Source organism: Pyrus communis, chromosome 6 (genome assembly GCF_041283825.1).
Source record: "Pyrus communis isolate YQ-2024b chromosome 6, ASM4128382v1, whole genome shotgun sequence".
Lineage (NCBI taxonomy): Eukaryota > Viridiplantae > Streptophyta > Magnoliopsida > Rosales > Rosaceae > Pyrus > Pyrus communis.
This window is the reverse complement of record NC_142570.1, coordinates 23,864,420-23,873,811: the sequence shown is the minus strand read 5'-3', so window position 1 is coordinate 23,873,811 and position 9,392 is coordinate 23,864,420. Positions and strand designations below refer to the sequence as shown.

General features: G+C 43.4%; 1 pseudogene across 1 annotated transcript; it reads left to right on the top strand.

The window, feature by feature from the left end:
• The first annotated feature begins 2,520 nt into the window (after positions 1-2,520).
• On the top strand, positions 2,521-3,537 carry LOC148696479 (two-component response regulator ARR5 pseudogene; annotated as a pseudogene). Its single transcript, XR_015963752.1, has one exon. The product of XR_015963752.1 is annotated as a two-component response regulator ARR5 pseudogene (transcript).
• Positions 3,538-9,392: the final 5,855 nt, after the last annotated feature.

Sequence of the window (9,392 nt, the reverse complement as noted above, 5' to 3'; positions counted from 1 at the left end):
GGAAGACAACACCAAAGGAAGAAAAGCTCGATGGGTTAGGAGAAAAAGACGACGCTCGAAGCTTGATTCCTTCAAGGATGGAGCGCCAAGCAATCCTAGAGGTCGACACAAAAGGACCACTGAAGGTAAGGAGGCGCATCATCGTCTACACTGGCAAATCTTCATGCCAACAAACCCAAGAGAACGGCACTGAAGAGGAGATCCAAGATGTTTTCTACATCACGGTTCAAGAAGGTAAAGAAGACGAAAGCCCGAGGAAATACTCAGAGTCCCTACTCTCCGACCCTGATCCAAGCGGCAGTACAACCATGCAAGTCATGACCACTGGAGCAACTTCAATCGAGGAGCAGCTAGCTCAGATGAATGAAGCAATCGCAAAGCTCACACGGACTGTGGAAGAGAAGGACTTGCAGATTGCCGCACTTGTCAACCAAGTAGATGCGCTGCCCGACGTGAAAGTCGACCCAAATATTGGCCTATTAAAGAAAGAAGATGACGAAGAAGAGGAGCCATCAGCGGAGAAAGTTGAAGAGAAGCCGAAGCTAGACCAAGCAACGGCATCCATGAGATCTCTCTCTATCCAGCAGCTACAGGAGATGATCGCAAGCACTATCAAGACACAGTACGAAGGAAGCTCGCATGACTCCGTACTGTACTCAAAGCCTTACTCCAAGAAGATTGATGCTTTGAAGATGCCAAGGGGTTATCAGCCCCCAAAATTCATGCAGTTCGATGGAAAAGGCAACCCGAAGCAACATGTCGCCCATTTCATTGAAACTTGCAACAATGCTGGGACAAAGGAAGACTACCTCGTCAAACAGTTCGTGCGTTCGCTGAAAAGTAACGCTTTTGACTGGTACACTGACCTCGAACCTGAGTCTATCAACAGTTGGGACCAGCTAGAAAGGGAATTCCTCAACCGTTTCTACAGCACTCGTCGTACTATAAGCATGCTAGAGCTGACCAGTACGAAACAGTGGAGAGATGAACCTGTCGTCGACTACATAAATAGATGGCGTTCTTTAAGTCTGGATTGCAAAGATCGGCTTTCTGAAACCTCCGCCATTGAGATGTGCGTTCAAGGCATGCAGTGAGGACTACACTACATCCTTCAAGGCATCAAACCACGAACATTTGAGAAGTTAGCCACTCGCGCCCATGATATGGAGTTAAGCATCACCCGTCATGGGAAGAAAGAACAGATCGCCGACTACAAGAATGACAAAGTTTTGGGGCCAAAGGTGGATAAGGCTGCGTGGAAACCCACCAAGGAAGCAATGACGGTCAACACAACTCCAGTCAAAATCCACACACGAGGCAAGGCGATTCAAACCGAAGCTTTTCGTGATCAAGAGATACGTAGACGCACTTTGAAGGAGCTTGAGGAGAAGACTTATCCATTCCCCGACTCTGACGTGGTTGCCATGTTGAAAGACTTGCTTGACAAAAAAGTGATCGACCTACCTGAGTGCAAACGACCGGAAGATATGAACCGTACTGACAGTCCAAGGTACTGTAAATTCCACCGCTTCATTGGTCATCCGACGGAAAAGTGCTTTGTGCTAAAAGATCTCATCATGAAGTTGGCTCAGAAAGGGATCATCGAGCTAGATCTTAATGATGTGGTGAAATCAAACTATACCTCCGTCACTTCTGCCTCTTTGAACTCAAAATCTTCACCTCAACCGCTGGGGGCATGCTCCAAAACCATGTCAGTCAAGTCAAGTGAAGTTGAAGGATGGACTTATGTCACTCCAAAGAAAATGCACAAGAAACATAGGTCTCCTCCACAAGTTCACCAATCGGAAAGGGGGCAAAGCAGCTACCGTCAACCTTCAAAGCTACATGAAAATGTTGAGGATGATGAAATTATGACACAAAGATCGCCCGTTGCCATCACGATGCGCGATTTCTTCCCCAAAAACTTCTTCAATCACTCAGTCAAGACTCCTTGCTATGTAGATTGCAAGGAATGCCTCTCTAAGATCGTTTGACAAAATCATAAAAAAAAAAAACGCTCCTCGTTCGCACGAGCCTAAAAGGCGACAACCAAAGCTCCTTGTCCGCACGAGCATAAAAGGCGACAACAAACGCTCCTTGCTTGCATGAGCTGAAAATGCAAACGGCACCAAGATGCTCCTTGCTTGCATGAGCTGAAACTGCAAATGGCACCAAAAGCTCACTGTCCGCACGAGCGTAAAAGGTGACAACAAAATGCTCCTAGCCCGCAAGAGCATAAACTGTGTACGGCACCAACAAAAAAAAATATATGTATTTGAACTACATTATGACTTGATCTTTTCTTTGGAGGGGTACGTAGGCAACTCAAACATTCAATTTTCGAGTCCAGTCATATCAAAATAAAAATTAAAGGTTTCATTAAATGCTTGACTAATAAAAGTCAATTTTATTACAGGGGAAGATATTACTTTTTATAAAATTGTTACAGTTTTTTTTAAAAAAAAATAAAATAAAATAAAATAAAATGTTAAAGTGGGTTTGCCTACACTTAAGACCCATACCAAAAGCCCTTCAAAAAATCCCCAAAATTCTCAGGTTTTCGATCGTCTCGATCCACCCAATTCCATGGCCACCACCAATGGCGCCTTTCTGAGAGCTGCGGACGCAGACAGACAACTTTCACCTCGCCATTTCTCTCCACCATTTGTCCACTGTATAAAACTTCAGCCACAGAAAGCAGAGCAACCCTTGTTTTTAACTTCTCCGATTCCAATCCGGAAGATGGCGAGGAACGGTGTCGCTTCGTGGCGGAGGAAGTCGGAGAAGCTGGATCTCTCGCCGCCGTTGGTTTCGGAGGAAGCTCACGTTCTCGCCGTCGACGACAGCCTCGTTGATCGCAAGGTCATCGAGCGATTGCTCAAAATTTCCTCCTACAAAGTGACGACTGTTGACAGCGGAAGAAGAGCTCTGCAGTTCCTCGGCCTGGACGAGGAAAAGAGCTCCACCGCCGGATTCGACGGCTTGAAGGTGGACCTGATCATCACGGATTACTGTATGCCTGGGATGACCGGCTACGAATTGCTCAAGAAAATCAAAGAATCTTCCACATTCAAAGCAACTCCCGTCGTGATTATGTCATCCGAGAACGTTTTGGCGCGCATAGACCGGTGTTTGGAAGAAGGTGCGGAGGACTTCATAGTTAAACCGGTGAAGTTAGCTGACGTCAAGAGGCTGAAGGATTACATGACGACGGCGAGGGATATCGGAGTGGAAGAGAGCGGTGGAGGAATGAACAAGAGAAAGCTACGCGAGCCGTGTGATACGACGATGCCTTCATCACCGCCGTCCATTTTTCCGTCGTCGCCGTCGTCGTCCTCATCGTCTCCGTCTAAATCCCCGTCACCTTTCGCTTCTCAAGTCACCTTCTCCTCTCGCACTCCAGCTCGTCTTCCCCCTCCTCCTCTTCTCCGCCGTCGTACCCGTTTATATCCCTCCGATTCCGATCGCTGCAGCTGCTGCTCTTCCCGGATGGCGATATGACCACGTCGTCGTTTCTCCCCGCGTCGTGAAGGCCGCTGAAGCTGGTGTTTTGCTGGCGGAAAGCTGCGTTGTTGAGCCACGTCAGAGCTCCGAAGAGCGGCGGCTGGTCCTCCGCGAAGGAGTGGAACGCCATTTCGTGAGGGGTCTGCTGCTGGTGGGAGAGGAACCGGATCAGGTGCTCCATGCTCTGCAATCCTTGCGATGCGGCTTCCTGGATGGCCTTCTGATCCTCCATCTTCGGGAAGTTCATCAGCTCCACCGACGAAGTTGCTCAGTCAGCGACGTGAGCTTGGAGGACCCCAACTCAGGGTTTGGGTGGAAACCCTGCTTGTATTTCGCCAGAGGCTACTGCAAGAACGGAGCCAGCTGCAGATTCTTGCACAGTGGCGGGCTCGGAGACGCCGTCGTCGACGGCGGTGGACAGGTGGTTGTTAGGTCGCCCAGCAAGCTTGAGATGACGGGACACGACAAGGCACTTCTTCCTCTCCATCCATGCAACTCCTCGCCTGCAAGTCCCTCAGCTTTGCTTTGGCCACCATGATCGAAGTCGGCAAAGAACTTCAGCACCGCACTTCAGCTGCAACTCCGTCTCTTACCTCCTACTACTCCAAGCTCCTCTGCATTTCCTCCCTGCACCATGTGGGGAATATATATATATATATATATATAAATATTATTAAAAAAAAAGGATCTATCTTGGTGGATCAGCACCACCGAAAGCAAAGAAAAGAAAAAAAAAAGGATCTTGGTGCACCGGCACCATGTGGAAAAAACAAAAAAAAAAAAATATATATATATATATATATATATATGCGCTCTATTTAGCACATTACGCTAAATAAAATAAAGTTTATTTATTGATATCTCTGATAAATTACATATATGTGCTTACATATGGAAAAAAAAAAAAAAAAAAAAAGAAATAGAAGATTGGAGCTTTCACAAAGGTTGTTCACGTAAAGCCCCACTACTTGGCAAAACTCCAGAAGCGAGAGGCATCGAAGATAGATCATTCGAGGCCTCAATACTTGGTGGAACGCTGGATGACCCAGGAAAAAGGTGCCTCTGGAGATAAGCCGCAAACCTTTGACGGTCACTTTGAATCCGACCTTCAGATTCTTGCAGCTCATCAAGCTTCCTCTTCATGCCCGTCGAATAGTTATTTGCAAGCACGTGCAAACTTCTATTCTCGTACTTAAGCTGTTTGATCTCTTGCTTGAGATTTTCCACCTCTGCCATCAACGATTCAACTTGACGGGAGCGAGCAAGTAGGCGTTGGCCCATGTTGGACACAGAGCCCGCACACTGAACGCTGAGAGCTAGGGACTCTTGAACGGCCAACTCATCGGACCGTCCTGAAAGCAGCCTACTATCTTTAGGAGTGAGGAGGTTCCTAGCTACTATTGTAGCTGTTGTTGCATCCGTCATCATGGAGTCTTCACCTGTAAGAGGACCATTAGAAGATAAGAAAGGCGGGCACCATACCTTAGCCTGACGCGGCGTAACCGGATCACTGCTGAGACTCAAATCTAAGCAAATGTTCGATGGGTTAGCCATTTTCAAAGGCGTTAAAAGAAAAGGATGGATGGAGTTAAATCTCAAAGGGCCGGAGACGATTTTCACAAATGGGCAATCTTCAGAGTGTGCATGTTGGAAGTGATCGATACCTCTATAAAAAGCCAAGGCGATACGACCACCGATTCAAAAAGCCGGAATTTCCTGCGTAAATTTCGGCGACGCTCTCTCAGCTTTTCAAAAAATGCGTTCAACTTTGTCAAAAGATATCTGACAAAGTTGAAAACACGTGGAGGCCGTCATCGCAACTACACATCTTTTGCCGACAAGCGCAAAGTTCGGCAACGCTTTCTCTGCTTCTCAGAAAACGCGTGCAACTTTGCCAAAAGTGGCGCTCGTTCAGAAATCGAAGAGGCGTCGTTCAGAAATCGAAGAGGCGTCGTTCAGAAATCAAAGAGGCGTCGTTCAGATATCGAAGAGACGTTTGTCGACAAGGGTAAAAGAACAGTACCACCACTTGCTATTGAGAAATCCCTATATATGTCGACCTTCATCTTTTATGGCAAGACAGACCTGAAGAAAATGCCCAACTCTTTCTCACCTCTGAGGGTGCACTCCCAGCAAAGCCTCTCGAAATACTCAATTTTTTCTTCTTCCCCAAAGAAGATACCAGATACCTGGAGTACAGATGAGCCAAGAGGAAACGGTAGATCGAAGCATGTGGAGACAAGCACAACAAATACATGTGCTGATTCATTCGCTGCTTCTTCCAAAGCAAAAGTATCTCATATCATCAAGGTCAAAAGCAAAGGTATCTCATATCATGCTTTTTCCCTGTCTTTTTCTTTGTCCTTGTTCTTACTCGCATGGCAAAGTGAAAGAAGCAATCAGCCGGCACTTGGAGTCAGTCTTCTGATCTGGAACCGACTGCCTGGAATCTATTCCCTGGTTGCTTACCTCGCGTTGCTCTCGAGTAGTCATCTTCAACGGTTAATACACTTCCAGAGAAGGGACCACTTCTGCAAAGGGGAGCAAGTAAGGCAAGTGAAAATGATACATTGAAGCATGTGGAGACAAGCAACAACTGCATATGCTGAGCTATCCTCTAACCCTCTTCAATACGAATTGGAGAGATTGAACAAAGAAACAGATAAAAGGAGTAAACTCAGACCTTCGGGGGAGACCAAAAGAATCATGCTGCCCAGTTCAAGAGTAGCACAAAGGAAAATCAACGATTGGAGGAAACCAGAAAATCTTCCCGTCGAACTCAAGATCAAGCCTCGATGGCCCTTGAAGAAATCTCCAGCCCAGTTCAAGATTAAGCCTGTGGAAAATCAACGATTGGAGGAAACCAGAAAATCTTCCAGTCGAACTCAAGATCAAGCCTCGATGGCCCTTGAAGAAATTTCCAGCCCAATTCAAGATCAAGCCTCGACGGCCCTTGGGTTGACATCTACATTAAGGGACTTCAAAACGCATCTTCTACACGTGACAAGCACATGTCTACGACGCGCCTTGAAGTGGGGGCATTTGTAGACATCAAAATTTCGGTGAAATGAATGTTGACCAATAATTAAAATTTCAACGCTCACGTGTCACATAAATTTTACATGTAGCGTGTGACTCAACGAAAAATCGAAATAAATTGGAAAAGTCATCAAATAGGACATGTGTCAATACCTGGCAGAAATGATTTATTTCATCTGATTATTTAAATCCAAAAAAACAAGTTTTGGAATTCTATAAATAGGAAGCTAAGGCATTCATTTTGGGGAGGGAAAGGAAGAAGAAAAAAAGAAGGAAATTTACATTACACCAAAACTTTGAAGCTTTGAAACTCTAAAGCTCTCAAGCAAATCTCGAAGGACCGAGAAAGCTATCTTCGTTCTTCGTCAAATCTGAAGAGAAGTGTTCATCATTCATCATCCGTTCATCCTAAGATCAAGCCCCAACGGCCCTTTGGATCAACAACCTCAACAAATCCACACATCCAATCATTCTTCAAGATTAAGCCCAAAAGCCCTTGAAGATCCGCTCATCCATCAACCTTCAAGATCAAGCCTAAAAGCCCTTGAAGAAATCCATACACCCAGTCTTCAAGATCAAGCCCAAAAGCCCTCGAAGATCCGTTCATCAACTGTTCATCCCTAGATCAAGCCCCGACGGCCCTTTGGATCAACAGCTCATCCACAAACCCATACACCCATTCTTCAAGATCAAGCCCAACGCCCCTTGAAGATCCGTTCATCAAATGTTCATCCCTAGATCAAGCCCCGACGGCCCTTTGGATCAACAGCTCATCCACAAACCTACACCCTACGAAGATAGAATCAGAGGATCAAATTACAAAGAGATTGTAACCCCAAAATCATTAAACACAAAAAATATATTTTGTACACGGTTTCTTGTTTCTTGTTTCAGGAACTTTTCGTGTTTACATTTACATTTTTGAAAATTGAAAACTAAAATCTTATTTGGTAACTACTTTCAATTTTCAGAAAAATGATAAATTAAAACTAGAAACAATTTTCTTGAGTTTTAAAATTTTGGCCTTGAGAAAATGAAAGCTGAAACTGAAAGTAGTTACCAAACAAGATTTTAGTTTTCATTTAAAAAAAAAAAGTGAAAACTTAAAAACCAATAACTAAAAACCAAAAACGAAATGATTATCCAACGACCCCCTTAAGTCGATCATAATCGTGAATATATATTCTTTCTAAAATATGGGTTTGACGGACCCATATATATTGTAATCATTGTACACTAAATAATACAATGAGTCATATTTATACATCGTTCAACGTTATATTGATTTCATGTTTTCCCCCTTCTTTTCTTTGTATCTCTCTTGTTTTCGTTTCTAGCAGAGTAATGTTTATATGCCCCTCCCCTTCTTTTCTGTGTATTGTTTGTGTAATCTATGATTTATGAGGGGAAAGTTTATGTCCCTCTTGATAAGATGTAACTTCTTTTTTTTGTTATCAATAAAATTTTTCTTGTACCATTGAGGTTTTCCAAAAAAAAAATAAATAAATGTTTATCAATCCTAGTGTTTTCAAGTTTGTTTTGGTCTTTAGGTTTCTAGGGTTCTTTCCTTGTGCCATGTCTTCCTTCTCTATACCTTCCATATTTCCAGTCCTAACATTACTTACTTTTTCAAATTCATTGGTTATAAGGAAAACTAATTAAAAGAACTTGAAAATTTTGAGTTTTAATAATAAAGACAAAATAAAATGTAAAGTGAATAGTACCAGAATTGACCTTTTAATGTAAAATTGTGATTTTTAATTAAAGTGAACAGTATTAGAAATTTTTCGTAAATTTATTACCTTGTCTGGTTTCGTCAAATCAAACCATTTCTTATAGGTCATGATCTTTGGAAGTTGTTGACGGTTCACATCCTATTCGATCTCCTGCCATACCAGTTCCCAAGAACAAACATAAGGATGGAGATCCTCCCGCCAAAGATCCTAACCTATCTTATCCCCTTTAGATTCAACAAGATCAACTTGCTATCTACATCAGAAGTGACACCGCATTGATGTTTGGAATTTTCGTCAACAACATTTTGCCCAAAGTTTCTTTACTAGTGAGGCCAACCTTCGATTCCAACTCCCCGAAATGTCCAAAGGCTCTCAGAGTGTAGATGCAAGTATCCAACATGCCAAATCTATCAAATAATATAAGCTGTCATTTCTACTATTTCGTTTTTGAGTATTTTTTGCATAGATTATCTTTGAACGGGGAAGATCTAAAATTTTGACGATTAAAAATATTAATACAAAAGTGTGTAAAAAGTAAAAATAAGTATAAATATCACACTTTTTAACACAATGCAAAGTAGCTTTACACCCACATTCTCTTTCTTACCGTATATTGAAAAATGACTTGTATGAACTAGAGACACGGCTACCTTGGGGTTGAAGCCTATCTGAACGCCAGGCAATTAATGTTGAAGTACATAAATTAAAATGAAAAGTTTTGGATGCCAAAATGGCGGTGTACAAGCATGAGCGGTTCTATAAAAGGACCAATGTGATCCTTAGACCATCTCTAACAATGGCTTATAACCTAAAATTTCTCTTTTTTTTCTCCTCAAAACCCACTCCAACCCATGTGCTAAATAAAACCTAAAACCCAAAACTTAAAAGAAGGCCAAATACCAGCCCGTTTTTAGGCCAAAAGTCATTGTGGGCCCTACCTGTTGTGAGTGAAACACGGGCTATGAAGCCCACTTTCCTTTCAGCCACTCTCCCACGTGCCGCACGTGCCAGATTTGATCCCCACCCGACAGCCCCACGTGGGTTGTTCCCTGAGCAATCATTCTAATAAGTAGTCGTTGGGCTGCTTTATAGATCTAACGGTGACATTTAACT